General features: G+C 39.7%; 1 pseudogene; it reads left to right on the top strand.

The window, feature by feature from the left end:
- LOC102824296 overlaps positions 1–5116 on the top strand; it is a 44200-nt pseudogene extending 39084 nt beyond the window's left edge.
- Positions 5117–18801: the final 13685 nt, after the last annotated feature.

The raw sequence follows: 18801 nt of genomic DNA, 5'->3' as shown, positions 1-18801 counted from the left end.
TGTTGAAGAGCAAAGATGTCATCCTGAAGACTAAGGTGTGCCTGACCCAAGCCATGGTATTTGCAACAACCTCATATGCACATGAAAGCTGGACAGTAAATAAGGAAGACTGTCGAAGGATTGATGCTTTTGAGTTATGGTGTTGGAGGAGAATATTGAAAGTGCTGTAGGCTGCCAAAAGAACCAACAGATCCACGTTGGAAGAAGTGCAGCCAGCGTGCTCCTTGGAGACCAGGATGGCCAAACTTAGTCTCTCATACTTTGAACATATTGTCAGGAGGGACCAGTCGCTGGAGAAGGATATCGTGTTTGGTAAGGTTGAGGGTCTGAGAAAAAGCAGACGACCCCCAATGAGAAGGATTGACCAAGTGGCAGCATTGATGGTCTCAGGCATGGTAACAATAATGAGGTTGGCCCAGGATTGGGCAGTGTTTCATTCTGCTGTGCATAAGGTCGCTGTGAGTTGGTACCAACTCGATGGCACCTAACAACAACAACAGCATGACTTATAACCTACTGGATGGCACTTAACAAAAATAACAACCACATAATCCCCCTTGGTAGGGATCATGTGGCTCCATACAGTAAGCACTGGATTGTGAACCCAATGATTGATAGTTTGAGCCCACAAGCGAATCCATGAGAGCAAGACAAGGCTTTCTGCTCCCACAGTGAATTACCGCTTTGGAAACCCTATACAGGGTTGCTGTGAGTAAGAAGCAACTCAATGGCACTAAACAACATCACCCTGGTAGGAGCTTACTTGACTTGGTGCCGGGGGGCGGGGGAGGGGGTCATATTCCAAGATGCCCTCCTTCCTTCAGACATGTGAATGGAAGGAGAAGAGGATGATCAACAGTCTAATGTCAACCTTTCTGTTAGCTAAATCCACTCTCATGGTCTATTAATGTGTAAGGCCTGTCTCTCTTCCTCTCTAAGTTGCTCTCTTTTTATCCATCTTGAAGTTGCTGCAGCACCACTCCTGAGATTTTTCTGGGAAAGAAAGGTGACTACCAGTTGAATGACAATTGGGTCAAATAATTCCAAACTGGAGAGCTCCAGTTGCTGAAATTTGGCAATATAACTACCATTTATAGTGGCATTTCTGAGGAGGAACTCACATATAATTGAATTGAATTCATATCCTATTGCATGAAGGTGAGTCAAAAATTATCCCCACTATGACTGTAGAATTTATTTTAATCAACTTTTTTGAAAGACAAATGCATTATTTTTTAAATAATCTCCTTGCTTTTCAATACACTTTGGCCATCTGTCAACAAACTTGCATACTTCCTTATTAAGAAATGTTTTAAGCCCTACAACGTTCAATAGACTCCTGTGACACAGGTGGAGACCTGTTTGGCCAGCAGTGTGGCAAGACCTGGGGACTTTTTGGCCCAGAGTCAGTGACATAGTCACAGAGGACTAGAGTGGAGAGTAAAGCATCCATCTGATAAGAAGAGAGGGCATATGCACAAAAACACCCACACTTTCAGATAATACCCACTTGACCTGGCTTCAATGACTGGATGATCAGAGCTCAACTAGAAGAAGAAAGAAGAGGAAAAACAGAGTAATCTGATACAATGAACTTGACCTACACCTAGGGATGCAATAACTCAAAAGAGGGAACAGCAAGGATCAATCCCACACCTTCCATACACATAGTAGACAGGGATGGGCAACTGGGACATTGGCTACCCAAAATGGGGGGACTACAAAGGCAAGAAGTGACTGGTTTACAAGCTTTCAAGAGGGAGCCTAGATCTAGAGGGCATTGAGAAAGGTAGAATCTTCACTGAGTAGTATCCAATCTGTCTGGGCAGGGCTGATGAAAGGAGATGGGGATAGGCCTCTTGTGATGCAATAGTAAATAATTGTTATCAGAACTGATTGTGAGGGTTGGAAACATAAAGGTAGACATTTTGTAGCAAGGAGGGGAGTGATTAACTTTGCAGTCTAGGAGCGATGTCCTTGGGACCATCTAGGGAGAAGAGCAGAGTGTGGGACCCTACCCAGAGAAACAGTGACACCAGAGATAGAGGCAGAGATGATGACATGGAGAGATGGAGTGGCTAGGGACTAGACGCAGAGAGGGAGAGGAACTGTGTGCTGACAACCAGAGGGCAGGCTTGCAGGGTGTACCCTTTGGTTGGTTGATGATGCATGGAGTTGTTTGTAACCATGGCAATAAAACAATATACGATAGGATGAATGTGAAGCTAATGTCCTCCCATGTAAACTGTCACATAATTCACAATAAAATATTAAAAAAAAAAAAAAAAAAGAAAAATGTTTTAGGCTGAGCTGTGAGCCACAAATCCACTGCTGTATTCATGTCTTCATTAGCAGTGAGTCTTCGTCATCAAAGGGCTGATTTCAGAGGACAAACAAATGAAAGTGTGATAGAACAAAATCAGGATTACAGGGAGGATTTTTTTTTTAATGCTTTATTGTGAATGATGTGATAATTCACATGGAAGAACACCAGCTTCACACTGATCCCGTCATATATTGTTTCCTTGCCATGGTCACAGTCCCCTCCATGCATCATCAACCAACCAAAGGGTACGCCCTGCAAGCCTGCCCCCCTGTCGTCCACATACTGCCCCTCTCCTTCTCCAGGTCCAAAGTCTCCAGCTGCTCCAACTCCCCATGTCATCATTTCTGCCTCCATACCTGGCATCACTGCTTCTCTGGGTAGGGTTCCATTCTCTGTTCTTCTCCTTCGATGGTCCCTGGGACTTCTGTTCCTAGACTGTAAGGTTAATCACTCCCCTCCCTTTGCCCCCAAACATCCACCTTTACATTTCCAGCCCTTACAATCAGTCCTGATAACAATTATTTGCTATAGTATTGCAAGGGACCTATCTGCATCAGGGAAGATGTTTTAACACCTCAAAATGAAGTTTTTGCAGAGTATCAGTAGTGTGGGCAGTGATGGGCAGATGTGTATTGTCATGCAAGATCACAACATTGCCCTGGATAATAGTCCTCTGTGCTTAATTCAAAGTTTAAGCTTCAACTCTTCAGTGAGCATCTCACTGTAATGAGAACTGTTGATTGATGAATGTTTTTCCTGATAGTGTTCCAATAGTGGCCCTGGAGAATTCCAGAAAAGTGTAAGCATCAATTTTCCAACTGAAGGTTGACTTTTGAACTTTATCTTGGTTGGAGACTGAGGATGTTTCCATTACTTAGTCTGCTGTTTACTCTCAGGCTCACAGTGGTGAATTCATGTCTCATAAACAGAAATGATTTTTTTAAGGAACTTTTACCTTCCTTTGAGTATTGGTCCAAATTTTGTTTGCAGGTGTCCAAAGGCTTCTGTTTATTCTCTTCTGTGAGTTGTTTCAGTACCCATCTCACAAAAACTTTTCAAAACCCAAGTCTGGTGTAGATTCATAGGCAGTGCCATGGCTTATTTATATATGGACACATAATCCATTGTCATTCATCTGTTTGACAGAACAACACTCAATGTTGTCATCAGCCATGAATGTGGGTGGGTATTTTAATATAACTGGACTGCAGATAATTTTTGTATCACCCTTGAACACATCTATGTAAGAAGGACAAGGGAATGAAATGTGGGGTGGGACAGAAATGAATTTAAAATGATATTTGTATAGTACTTTACAGTTTTTCAGGTACTTATTATATATTGTCATATATCATTTAGATAAAAATACTATGTGGTGGATATTCTCACTTACATTTATGTCATTTCCATAAATGGTCATCCAATGACACTGAATATTCTGTGGTTATTGTTATTGTGTGCCATAGTCTATTCTAACTAACAGCAATCCTGTATAGGATTTCTGAGGCTGTGAATTTTTAAGAAGCAGAAAGTCTCACCTCTTTCTCCCTTGGAACAGCTGGCTCCACCAAGGCTTCTAGGAATATTCTGTTAGAATGAACAAATGGAAAAGTAAAGTGGAAATTCAATGGAGAAAAGAGTAATTATGATTTCTGATTTAAGGCAGTTGACATGCACCAAAGCCACATAACTAGTCTAAGAGGAGCTGGAACCAGAACCAATGACTACATTTCTAAGATTCTGTCCCAGAAACTTTTTATCCCTAAAATTGAGGACTAAAATCTTTGGAATCTTGATTTCGTGCTGTAGGATCAGCACTGAACTGCTAACCATAAGGTTGGTGGTTCAAACCCACCAGTCACTCCTCATTAACCTTTTACAGAGTCTGTATAAGTTGGAACCAACTTTTGAAGACATTTAACAACAAAAGTAAACTATGCAGATTTATATGTGAGTTGGCAATAAGCAAAGATGTCACTTTGAGGAATAAGGTGTGCCTGACCAAAGACATGGTATTTTCTGTCACCTCATATGCATGTGAAAGTTGGACAGGCAATAAGGAAGACAGTAGAAAAATTGATGCATTTGAGTTAGGGTATTTAGAGGAGACTATTTAAAGTATCATGGACTGCTTTCTGTCTGGTGGCAGCCATCAGGCTAAGCCGAGATAGGTGCTTACAAGTACATCCAGGAACAATGGAGAAAGAAGCAGTCCAATGTGATGCTATTTCTTCTGTGGGTCTGCTGTTGGCAGTACTGTCAGCTCTCTGCGCTGCACAGGGCCCCTGCCTCCACCCCCCACCTCGGCCCACCCGGCCAGATAAGGATACAAGGTCAAGCAAGGTTATGTCATCTATCGGATTCATGTGCGTGCGCAGAGGCGGCTGCAAACGCCCAATGCCTAAATGTGCAACCTATGGCAAGCCTGTCCATCATGGTGTTAACCAGCTGAAGTTTGCTAGAAGCCTTCAGTCTGTGGCTGAGGAATGAGCTGGACGCCACTGTGGGGCTCTAAGAGTCCTGAATTGTTACTGGGTTGGTGAAGATTCCACATAAAACTTTTTTGAAGTTATCCTTGTTGATCCATTCCATAAAGCTATCAGAAGACATTCTGACACCCAGTGGATCACCAAGCCAATTCATAAGCACAGGGAGATGCGTGGTTTGACATCTGCAGGCCACAAGAGCTGTGGTATGGGGAAGGGTCACAAGTTCCACCACACTATTGGTGGTTCTCGCTGGGTTGTCTGGAGAAGATGCAACACTCTCCAGCTTGACTGTTACTGTTAATATAAGTAATGCTTGTAAAATTCATGTCTAATAAACAGTTTAGGACAGTTACATCTACTTAAAAGTTTTCTTTGTCTGTTAAGACAGTAGTTGTCTGCAGATTGTGTCATGAATGTATTGTCAAGTTATGAAAGTAAAAGTGCAATAATATTTGAAGACAGTAAGTGAATAGTGTATCTTTTTTCTAATGAGGTAAATGCTTTTGTATTTGTTTTAAGAATCTTACTAGGGAGTTACATGTCAATGTTTAAAAATGGCATACTGTGTGGTATGTTGTAGTTGGTAAGTGCCGTGGAGTCGGTTCCAACTCATAGTGACCCTGCACAGGGTTTCCGAGGCTTGTAAATCTTTACTGGAGCAGAAAGCCTCATCTTTCTCCCACACTGTGTGTTATAATAGGTGTAAAATAAATTCTTTAAAAGGAGCATTGAGATTAGCTCTTTCTGTACACTTTAGTGCATGTAACGCTCTGATAGCCTCAAATGGTTGAAGTTTTTGTTTTCCTTGTTTTTAGAGTTTAACAAAGGTAAATTCAGACCAACTTTCTTAAATAAGATGGATTTTGCTTGGACATTTGTAAGATGGGAGGAGACTGTCCTAACCTTTTGTCATGATCATTTTTTTGCAGAAAAATAATGGGATCAATTAGAGTCCACGTTTTTATATCACATCTATTCATGTAACTGCAGGTTTTGAAAAGGAAATGTTTTAAATGCCACCATTTTTAGAAGAAACACTGCAAGAGAACTTTCAAATGAAACAAGTCTGAGTTACCAACCTAAACAGAGTTGCCTTGGCCTCCATGGTATCATCAAAGGTGAAAGCTTTTCTTCATTTTTGGGATATGTAGAATCCTAAATTTGATAAAACGTCTGCAGTTGTATTTACACTGGGGGTACTAGCGAGGTGCTATGGGTTAATGTGCTGGACTGTAAAGTTGGTTTGAACCATAAGGTAGGTAATTCAAGTTCAACAGCTGCTCCTCAGAAACCCTATATAGGGTCATTATGGGTCGGAACCGACTCTATGACACTTAACTACATCAAAACACAAACTGAACATTATGTGAAGGAAACAAGACAATTACTTAACCTTGAGATGTACAAGCTAGGATATGAAGTTAACTCCCTTGGGTCCATTAATAAATACCTTGCAGTTGTTTGAGAACAAATTTGCAGTCTTAGTGTTTTTTGTTTTTGTTTTTTTTGTCTTATCTGTGACTCTTGTGGACCCTGTATCCTTTTTAGTGTGTGGGGGTGGGGGTGGGGTGGGGTGGATTGCCTATAAAGGTAAATTGGTCAGACCATTCAGCCTTAAATTATTTTTGGTTAACCCACCTTATCCACTCCCACACAGCCACTGAGTCTTGACATAGCAATGTATATGAAGCACTGGGCTGTTGAGTTCAAACCCACCAGCAGCTCCCAGGAAACTACAGGGTGACTGAGTCAGAACTAGACTTAGTGGAACTTAGAGCTACTGAGGAAAGTCATACTGGTTGTCAGTACAAGTTCCAGTATCCCACCTGAAGGTATGTATTTCACTGTAGCTTGCTTGGCTCTGGACCTCATCATTCAACAACCAACTTAACAATTGTGTGCCCACCTTTTAAGCATAATACCATTTTGTTGGGTTTGTTTATATCACATCTAGACTTTCCCACCATGAGTATGTGGGAACACAGAATTGCTTCAGTTCTCAAATTCTGAGTTGGCTGATGAAAGTTTAATTTTATAATCTGATGGCAAGTTTCCTGGAACCAATGTCCCCATATTTTAGGATCTCATGGCTCAATTGTGATTTCTAGAAAACATTTGTAGCAGACTCCATAAACAAAACCTCTTCATTTCTAAATTCTATTTTCAAAAGCTATGTTCTGATTGCACTGAAGTTGTTCATCTAAAGGAATAAATGTCTACTAAAGGGGAAAAAAAAAGTACCATGGACTGCCAAAAGAATAAATAAATCTGTGTTCTAAGTAGTACAGCCAGAATACTCCCTGGAATCCAGGATAGCTAGACTTTGTCTCTCATATTTCAGATATATTATCAGGAGGGATCATTGTCTAGAGAAGGACATCATGCTTGGTAAAGTGGAGGGTCAATGAAAAAGAGGAAGAACACCAACAAGATGGAATGGCACAGTGGCAGCAGCAATGGGCTCAAGCATAGCAAAGATTGTGAGGTTGGCGCAGGACCAGGCAGTGTTCGTTCTGTTGTGCATAGGGTTGCTGTGGTTGGTACCAACATGATGACACCTAACAACAATGACAATAAGCAGTGGACAGATAAAAATCAGCTTGAGAGAAATATCCCTGATTTAACGTAGTGGTTACGAAACAAGCTGCGAACCGCAAGGTCAGCAGTTTGAAACTACTAGCTGCTCCACAGGAGAAAGATGAGGCTTTCTGCTCCCGTAAAGATTTACAGCCTTGGAAACCCTGTGCAGGGCCACTGTGAGTCGGAACCAACTCCAGGGCACATAACAACAACAACAACCTGCACAAGAGGACCCAATTCTCCACATAACATTGTTCATAACCAGATATTTTTTAAAACAGATCATACTTGAAGTTTAAAACCACAAGAATTTAAATAGTCCTGCCTCTTCAATTTGAAGCCTAATCACTGTTTTGGATTCGGGCAGTTTTAAAAAAAAGTGAAAAACAAAAAAGGTGAGAAATCAGTACAAGTGTTACCAGAAGTACTAACTGTACCTCTGGCCTTCAAGAGAGAGGTCTTACTTTCTACTGATTAAGAATGGTCGGGGGAATCAGGTTTCCATATGAACAAAGGTTTATTATAGGACAGAGGCTTATAAGTGAAGATGGCAGAGGCTTAACTCAAAGTTTAACCCCCACCTCTCTGAACAAAGGCTCTGCTGGGGTTTAAAAATGTTTGGGGTGAGGTAAAAGGCAACAGATAGGCAGTGATTTCTGGGAAGTGGTCCATTAAGGAGGGGCCTTGATAACTGGGTGTGTGCTCATTTCTTCAGTACTGATTCTACCATAAAGTTCTCTGGCAGGAGCACACAAAACTTATTACGGCACATGGTGCTTTCTTGGTTCTTCCGTACTCTGGTTCTAGCCCTTCCCTGGTGTTGGCATGCTCTTCATCCCCAATGAAAGGTCATCCTTCAATGTGGGTAAAACCAGTTACATGGCACAAGAAGGTAAAATACAGGAGTATTATGAGTAGTCTGTTTACAGTAAATAGACTGTAAAATAAGCAAGGTCTTAGGATTAATGTTTCATCCTCCAAGAGGCCTCCTAGTCTTCCTGTCTTAAGGAGACTTGGAGAAGTGAAGTAGCATGTGTTGGGAGTCATATGAGCTCCTCAGCTGAACCCATCATAGCTGTGCAGGGGGCTTCTCCAAGGGGCAATAGGGTTACAATTCTTATAAATGATCCACCACTGAGAATCCATTCAATGAACATTTACTGAGTGTCTACTGTACATATTCCAGGCACTGGGTGCAGTAGAGAACCCAAGAGTCCTCCTGTCCTTGAAACAAAACTTTAGCTTTCCAAGTAACTCTTTCCAAGAGGTCTTCTCAGGATCCGTGCCATAAAAAGCGAAAGGAAAAAAAGAAAGAAGAAAGTTGATGTGAAGGCTTGTAGACGTTAACATTTGTTAAGAATTTGGAATTGTATTTCAAAAGATAAGCCAAAATTTTCTTGATCATTTCCCTTCCACGTCTGTCTCAAACACTTACATTTACCTTTGTTTTTTTGTTTTTTTCCTTCTTCTTCCTCTTTCTTTCATTCTGTTATCTCTTTACCTTTCATTCTGTTATCTCTTTCACATTGTCCTTAGATCTACTTTTTCACTCCCTTTTTCTCTGGCCCAATCTTCATTCTGAACAGCACAATCGTTAAATACTTGACTGTTTATTAAAAGGTTGGAAGTTTAAACTCACCAGAAGCTCCATGGTAGAAATGACTGGGGTAATGGTTAGGATTATATGCAAACTTGACTAGGCTAGGATTTCCAGAAGTTTAGTGATTGGGATGTGCTTATTACCTTGATGATGAAACCTAATACAGGAATAGTTAACTCTATGATGGGTGGCCATGAGTAGCCAATTCATTAAAGGGATGCTTCCTTGAAGGTATGACCTGCTTCCAATAAAATGAACACGTGGGAGGGACTCTCTTTCTCTCTTCCACTAGGGACCTTGGACTCCACAATTGTAAGATAATAAATTTCTCTTTATATATATGTATATATATACATATATATGTTCCACTTCTCTTAAAAACCTGGCCTAAGACAACTCCATAAAGATTTACAGCCTCGGAAACCCTGTACAGGGTATCTATGAATTGGAATCGACTCCATGGTACTTAACAACAACAACAACAAGACAACTGGTAATCTGCTCTAGGAAAGATTGCAGCCAAAAAAAACCTAATGGAACAGTTCTACTCGTCATATGTAATCTTTATGAGTCAAAATCTACTCAATGGTACCTAACAACAACAAGATTTATTGAGTTCCAAATTAATACCTGATTTGTAAATCACGGTGCTTGATTGGGTGAAGCTTCTGTAAATGTTTGAAACAAGAACATAGAGAGTGAAAACTAAATGGGACCTGAGGGAGAGTTAGCCGCTTCCTTCTAAAATAACAAGAGGAAACCAATCCCTCTACTTCAGGACTTCCTTTCCCTCTCTCCCTACAACCTACATTAAGACTTGTTGTTAAATGCCTTTGAGTCAGTTCTGACTCATAGTGACTCGTATATAGGGTTTTCAAGAAGCAACTGGTAGGTTTGAACTGTTGACCTTGTGGTTCACAGTCCAGTGCTTATTCAACCACATCTGAAGTGTGCAAAGTCCTTGTCAACGAAAGTAATCAGACCATTACAAGAAGTAATTTCAAAGCCTCTATGAGGTCTTTGTGTAGCTAGGTGAATGGCATTAAGAGATACATGGCTTGGCAAAGAGCCCTAGTCCTCACTCGGGCAGGTCCAAGGAGACACAGTGTATAGGGGGAGGGGGATGAATGAAAAAAAATTAATGTTGCTCTGCTTGGGAGTGGAGAATACCAGCATGGCAATGAGGTGGGGGATACCTTACAAATTGTAGGCTAATTTGGAAAATATTTCTCTTCTTTTTCCTGTTAGATAAGTGATTCTGAAGCTAAGGTTCTTTGGAAATTACCTAAGGGCTGTTTGATACTTACATGCAATAACAATTTTAGCTGATCTTTTAAAAAAATGATTCAAGGTAATTTTTTGTTTTTTAAAATATTTTGTTTTTAAATGTGTAGAGATCAGAGTTTAATTGTGACTGCCCAAGTAGAGGGAATTAGAAGTGAGTGAATCATTTTTTAGGTATTGGAGATGGAAAATTTGACAGTGGGTATTGATGTTGGTTATATAGCATGATTAATGTAATTGTTAGCACTGAATTGTACACATGAAAAATGTTGACATGGCAAATTTGCCAACCATATTTTTTAAATAACTAAAGAAAATTAAGCATTAACTAAAAGAAAATTATTACATTTCATTTTATATTATTGAGATAGATTGTATTTATTCAACAGTACCAATCATTGAAAGCCTACTATGTGCCAGGCATGGGTCTAAGCACCAGAGATTGAGCTGAGTCCTTGCTTTATGGCATTTACATTCTAGAAAGGGATTTACTGATAGATGAAGTGAGACATGTGGGAGAAAGAGAATGTTGTAAACAGATCTAAATCGATTTGGTCATTTGCAACACTTAGGCTATTCTCAGTAGATAATTGCAGCAACTGAAGTCGTGTTGTTAGCTGTTTTGTTTCAGCTTTGACTCAGGGTGACCATCTGAACAACAGAATGAAACAGTGTCTGGTACTGCACCATATATGCCAAAATATACGATCTTTGGTATATTCTAGTTGTGGATACTATGAATTTTGAGTGTCTTCTAACCTAGGGGGCTTATCTTTCAGTACTATGTTGTTGTTAAGTGCTATCGAGTCAGTTCTGACTTCCCTACATAGGATTTGCAAGGTGCAACTGACTGGTGGGTTTGAACTGCTGACATTGCAGTTGACAGTCCGTTGCTTAGCCTACAGTTCCACAACAGGACCATACTATAGTGGACAATACTCTCTTGTGATTCACTGAGTTTTCTCTTAGTCTATTCCTAGCCTGAAAGCTCTGCTGACACCTGTTCATTGTGTGTGAGCCTGCTGGTATTTGAAATACATGTGATATGACATAGTTACCATCTCACAGCAACATGAAAGTCAACACAGGGGGATGTAAAACATGTTGTTACTAGAGATCATACAAGCATAATTTGTTCTATATAAAACATGTCTCTGTGATGAGAGGATGGCTACAAACATGTTCTCTCTGTAATATATTTGTCTAAGTCTCGTTAAGGTGCTTTCAAAAAAGGGTCCAATGAAAACAGTGGTATCCCAGGAGATCTTGTGTGCCAGTTAAATTCAAAGCAGAAGGTCAGCTCAAAAGGTTAGGGCACCTGATTTTTGGGATACCAAAGTGATAATCTTGATAGATTTTCTCAAAAGACATGTGATGATCATGAGGGTTTATTATAGAGATTTTTTTTTTAAATTGAAAATTGTATTGGTGAGGGAAAGATCAGGAATCTTGTGATGAGGAATTTGTTACCATTACTACATTTTGGAGGGTAGTAAGACCTGTCCTATGAAAATTTCATTGGGTAGCATTGCCCCATGCACTCTAAAACCTTGATGTCATCACTTCAGACTACTTTTTATTCTCTGGATTCAATGAACATTTAAAGTCAACAAAATTTGAGTCTCTTAAGGATGTAAATTTTGACATGATACAAATCAAAGAACCACCATTTGTCTGCCAGTTTGTTGTACTGTGATGGCTTGCATGTTGTTGTGGTGCTGGAAGCTATGCCACTAATATTTTAAATACCAGCAGGGTTACCTATGGTGGACATGTTTCAACTGAGCTTCCAAACAAAGATACACTAGCAAGCAGGAGAGGCAGACTGCTTCTGAATGTCACTGAAGACTTTATGAATAGCAGTGGAACAGTAATATTAAATTTTGAACATTATGAACAACACCAGCATATTTGTCAGCTATAGAGTCTGAAGATAATCCCTTCAGGTTGGAAGGCACTCAAAATACGACTAGGGAAGAGCTCCCTCCTCAAAGTAGAGTTAACTGTAATTAGTATGATGGAGTAAAGCTTTTGAGACCTTGTTTGCTGATAGGACACAGCTCAAAATGAGGATAAAGAGCTGCAAACATCCACTAACAATCAAACATAGACTTATGAAGTATGAATCTGGGACAATTTGAAGTTGTCAAAGATGAAATGAAAAACATAAAGATCAATATGCTAGGCATTAATGAACTGAAATGGCTTGGTATTGGTCGTTTTGAATCTGGCAATCATATGGTTCATTATATTGGTAATGACAGATTTTAAAAGGAGTGGCATCACATTCATCAAAAAGAGCACTTCAAGATCTATCTTGAAGTATAATGCTGTCTATGATATGATAATATCCATACTCCTACAAGTTAATACCACTGCTATTCAAATTTATGCAACAACCACTAAGGTCAGTAAAAATGAAATTGAAGAATTGTATCAACTTCTTAATTCCGAAATCAATCAAACATGTTTCAAGATGTATTGATAATTGTTTGTGGTGAGAATGCAAAGGTTGTAAACAAACAAGAAGTATCGGTTGTTGGGAAATATAGTCTTAATGAGAGAAAAGATGCTGGAGATCACATGGTAGAATTTTGCAAGACCAAAGACTTCTTCTTTGTAAATACCTTTTTTAAACAACATAAAAGACACATGGACTTCATCAGAGGGAATACACAGAATCAAATTGACTACATCTCTGGAAATAAAATTAACCAAACCAAGGCCAGGGGCAGACTGTGGAACAGACCATCAATTGCTCATGTGTAAATTCAGGCTGAAACGGAAGAAAATTAAAATAAAGACACGAAAGACAAAGTATGACTTTGAACATACACTACCTGGATTTAGAAATCATCTAAAGAACAGATTTAATACATTAAACATTAATGACCAGAGGAGTTCTGGGATGACATCAAAAACTTCATACAGAAAGAAAGCAAAAGGTCATTAACAAGGCAAGAAAGAAGGAGAAAAACAAACTGGATATCAGAAGAGCCTCTGAAACTAGCTCTCCAGCAGAGAGATGGTAAAGCAAATCAAGGAAAGAGGAAGTATAAGAGCTGAATAGAAAATTTCAAAGGGTAGCTTGAGTTGACAAAGTAAAATATTATAATAAAATGTGCAAAGACCTGGAATTAAAAAACTGAAATGGAAGAACACACTCAGCATTTATCAAGCTGAAAGAACTGAGGAAAATAATTCACACTTCAAGTTATAATACTGAGGGATTATACATGCAAAATATTGAATGATGCAGAAAGCATCAAAAGAAGATAAAAGGAATATGCAGAGTCATTGTACCGAAAAGAAATGGTTGATGTTCAACCATTTTGAAAGGCAACATATGACCAAAAACCATGAAGAAGTTCAATATGCACTGAAGGCATTGTCAAAGGACAAGTTTCCTGAAATTGATGGAATAAAAATTGAAATCTCTCAACAAAGTGATGCAACACTGGAGACACTGAGCCATCTATGCTAAGAAGTTTGGAAGACAGCTACCTGACCAAATGATTGGAAGAGTTCCATATTAGTGCCCATTCCAAAGAGATTTGACCCAATGGGAGGTGGAAACCATTGGAAAATATCATAAATATCATATGCAAGTAAAACTTTTCTAAAGATAATTTAAAAATGGCTACAACAGTACACTGACAGAGAACCATCAGAGGATCAAGCCAGATTCAGAAAAGGATGGTAAGTGAGGGATATCACTGCTGATGCCAGATAAATCTTGGCTGAAAGCAAAGAATACCAGAAAGATGTTCATCTGTACTTTGTTGACTCTGTGGATGACGATGAGCTCTGGACAACTTGGCAGAGAATGAACATTCTGGAACACTTAACCATGCTCATGAAGAACCTGTATGTAGAATAAGAGGCAGCCATTCATAAAGAACAAGGTAACATTGAATGGTTTAAAATCAGGAAAGGTGTGTGCCTGAGTTATATTTTTTTCCACCATACTTATTCAATTTATATCTGAGCAAATAGCCCAAAATACTGGATTATATGAAGAATAATGTGGCATCAGGATTGGAAGAAGCCTGGTTCATTAACAACCTACGATATGCAGATGATACAACCTTGCTTCCTGAAGTGAAGTGGACTTAAAATACTGATAAAGATAAAAAAGTACAGCTTTCAATATGGATTCTACCTCATAAAGAAAACAAAAATCCTCACCACTAATAACATGATGATACATGTAGAAAAGATTGAAGTTGTCAAAGACTTCCTTTTGCTTTGCTCCACTATCAGTGCTCATGAAGCAACAGTCAAGAAATCAAACAACTTATTATATTAGTCAAACCTTCTGCATAAGATCTCTTTAAAGAGTTCAAGAGCAAAGGTATCAATCTGAAGACTAAGGTGTGCCTGACCCCATGATATTTTCAGTCACCTCATATGCATATGAAAATTGGACAATCAATAAGAAGTTCATAGAGGAATTGATACATTTGAGTTATGGTGTTGGAGAAGAATATTAAAAGTACCATGAGTATTAAAAGTACCATGAACTATCAGAAGAGCAAGCAAATCTGTTAGAAGTAGTACAAACAGAATGCTCCTTAGAAGCCTGGATGGCCATACTTTGTGTGTCATACTTCAGACAGGAGGGACAATTTCCTGGGAAGGACTTCAAGTTTGGTAAAGTGGAGGGTCAGCAAAAAGAGGAAAACCCCCAATAAGATGGATTGGCATAGGGGTAACAACAATGGGCTCAAGCGTAACAAAGATTGGTGCAGGACGTGGCAATTTTTCATTCTGCTGTCACTGAGTTGGAACCCATTCAAATACATCTAACAACAACACCAACAAATAAAAGGATGCAGAGTACTTCAGGGAAGAGGTAGAAGGATAATAAAACCAACTTCAGAAGTGTGTAGACCTAGATGAAAGATAAGTTTCAAAACAAGAAGTTCACATTTTTATTAAATAATGGTTTCTGCAGTCTTGTAGCAATAGTTTTGACTTTCCCTCATACAACAAACCGACAGATATGGGTAATTGAAATGATGACGGGAGAGGTATTTGCTCATGACTGGTTACAATGAGCAAAGGTTTTCAACCAAATCTTACGACATATAAAGTAATTTATTGTCCCAACTTTTTTTTTCAAGAGGAACAAAATATTTCGTTGACTTGCCTAGACACACTAAGTGAAGTCACTATGTAAGAAAGAGTGGAAGATTCACTCTCCACAGATGTGGCAACCTTAACAGGTGAGGAGGCAGGATTCTACTCACTATAATCATCAGAATTATGCAATCAAAAACTAAAGTCACTGGCTAAACAAAGAGTAGTTAGAAATCTAGGCATATGCAGCCCATTCCTAAGGACTACAGAATATTGTATTTGCCATTAAGTGCTACTGAGTCGATTCTGACCCATGGCAACCCTATATAGGGTTTCTGAGGAACAGCTGGTAGATTTGAACCACCAACCCTGTGTTTTGCAGTCTAGTGCTTATCTTATAGTGCCACATCAGGATGACAAAAAACGGAATGAAAAGATAATGGAATTTTCCCATGAACATTTTGTGTAGGCCTTCAAGAAATATTAACATTCAACGGTGGGGAAGATGTGTAACATGTTTTAACCAATCCTGGTGTTTTAAATGTTTTCATTGTATCAAAGAAATGCATTCTTAACATCTATCTCATTAAGTGGAGACTTTGTGTGTCAATATGGATTAATGTACTGGACTGCAAGGTTGGTTTGAACCACAAGGTCGGCAGTTCAAGCCCACCAGCTGCTCCTTGGAAACCCTATACAGGGTCACTATGAGTTGAAACTGACTCAACAGCACTTGACAACAACAACAACCATGTTACATACTGTTGTTTTTGTTGTTGTTAAGTGCTGTCAAGTTGATTTTGGCTGATAGTGTCCCTGTATAGGGTTTCTAAGGAATGGCTGGTGGGTTTGAACTGACGATCTTGTGGTTAGCAGTCCAGGGCTTATCCAGGAACCAGGACTCCATGTTAAGTAATAGAGTACTACAGAAACAGTAAATAGGGAGCTATTTCAACATCTAGTACGTTAGTTAGCAAATGCTGATTGTCCAATGAGACAGGGATAATGGAAGGGCTTATAATGGCTATCTCTAAAGGGAGATTCTAGGGGATACAGTGCAGGACTGGGAATTCTTGATAGTTTGTTAACTGACCATTCCCAAGGCTCAAATTTAAGCTAACTGGAAAGTCTACATTATCCTACTGATTAGACTAAAGAACCCTAGTACTGTGGTGGGTTATGTATTACAGTGCTAACTACAAGGTCAACAGTTCAATACACTAGCATGGCATTGGTGACCTGCATAAGAGCAGTTTTATTGTAATGGTGGTGATAAAAGCTTTATTGGAGATGATTCAATAAAGAATGGGAAGAATGAAAGTAGAGATAGAAAGCACATACAACTATTTAAAAATTTTTTGATGTAAAGGAAGGTTAAGAAAGGACAGAACATAAAGATGGATGTGCCATGTTTGTACATGAGTGAGAATGACCCAGGGTAGAGAATTTAGCATTATTTCAGAAGCAAATGGGTTAAACTCTAGAGGATAAATGGAAGGATTCTTTGGACAGGGATTGGGGAAGTTTATGTATTTTAGTGGTTGAGGAAACAAAGCATTATAAGGGGTACACTGGCAGATTATTTGACCCGTTTAATGGTGGAAACTCTAATTTGTTTGCTTCTATTTTCTCAATGAAGTAAGAATTACATCAATTTAGAATGAGGAGGGAGAAATTATAGTGGTTTGCGGAGTGAGAAGGAGGTATAAAATATTAATTTAGGAGACCTGAGAAGTGACTTGACTAGGTAGAAATATGGACAGAGAACCACGAAGGCCAAACACTCTGTTTGAGTTGTTGTTGTTAAATGTTGTTGAGTTGTTTCTGACCCATAGCGACCCTGTATAGAGTTTCCAAGGAGCAGCTGGTGAGCTTGAACCACCAACCTTGTGGCTTCAAATTACTTTGAAGTCCAGCGCATTAGCCCACAACACTACACCAGGACTCCTCTGCTTGACTTAGTGGTCATGAATTAAGGGACAGATGATCATTGAAATTGTAGAAAGAGTTAAAAGTTAAATTTTGCTAAGGCAACAAGATACAATAGATACAGAAAACCAAAGTGAGGGGGTCAGATCAAAATGCAAACTTTCAAAACAAGAAGGTGAAATGTATGAGTGTTTTCAGCTGGACAGGTGTGGCCACAGTTGGGAAAAAAAAGTCATTTTGAAGACATTTTATATCCTGCTGAAGAAGACCATGTGAAAACGTCAATGATGTGCCAACAGAGAGATTCTGGGTGTGGAGTGGGCTACTAGCGAACCAGAGGGGTGAGGGGAGAAAGGCCAAACAAAGAAAATTTGTGTTTATGGTACTGGAATTGCAGCTGAAAGGATACTACTAGGGAAGTCCTACTTATAGTAAAGATCCAAGAGAAAATAAGCTCTGTTCAGCACCCACAATTGCACAATTCATGTAACACTAGGATCCTCTCCTTTAGGTATCTCTCCCCTTTGTTGTTGTTAGGTGCCATCAAGTTGGTACTGACTCATAGTGACCCTATGCACAACAGAATGAAACACTGCCCGGTCCTGGGAGAAACTCCCAATTGTTGCCAAATCTGAGCCCATTGATGCTGCCACTTTGCCAATCCATCTCGCTGGGGGTCTTCCTCCTTTTCTCTGATCCTCTACCTTACCAAACATGATATCCTTCTCCAGCAACTGGTCCCTCCTGACAATATATCCAAAGTATGAGAGACGAAGTTTGGCCATCCTGGCCTCCAAGGAGTACTCTGGATGCGCTTCTTCCAACGCAGATCTGTTGGTTCTTTTGGCAGCTGATGGCACTTTCAATATTCTCCTCCAACACCATAACTCAAAAGCATCAATTCTTCTATGGTCTTCCTTATTCACCGTCCAGCTTTTGTATGCATATGAGGTTATCGAAAATACCATGGCTTGGGTTAGGTGCACCTTAGTCCTCAAGCTGACATCTTTGCTCTTCAATGCTTTAAAAAGGACTTCTGCAAAAGAAGGAACAAATCTTTATAGTGAAGATCGTTCCCATCCCCTCAATACACAGGATAGACAGGGATGGGCAACTTAGACATTGGCTACCCAAAATGGGGGGGTTACAAAGGCAAGAAGTGACTGGCTTACAGACTTTTAAGAGGGAGCCTAGATCCAGAGGGCACAGAGGAAGGTAGAATCTCCGCTGAGTAGTATCCAATCTGTCTTGGTGGGGCTGATGAAAGGAGATGGGGATAGAACTCTCGTGGTACAATAGTGAATAATTGCTATCAGGATTGACTGTGAGGATTGGAAATACAAGGTGGACATTTTGTAGCAAAAGGAGGGGAATTGTTGACCTTGCAGTCCTGGAATGGAGGTCCCTGCGACTATCAAGGGAGAAGAGCAGAGTGCTGGACCCTACCCAGAGAAACAGTGATGCCAGAGATGTAGGCAGAGATGATGACATGGAGAGATGGAGTGGTTGGG

Source organism: Chrysochloris asiatica, unplaced genomic scaffold (assembly GCF_000296735.1).
Source record: "Chrysochloris asiatica unplaced genomic scaffold, ChrAsi1.0 scaffold00241, whole genome shotgun sequence".
NCBI lineage: Eukaryota > Metazoa > Chordata > Mammalia > Afrosoricida > Chrysochloridae > Chrysochloris > Chrysochloris asiatica.
The sequence above is the reverse complement of the archived record's forward strand: the minus strand, read 5'-3'. Positions and strand labels throughout refer to the sequence as shown.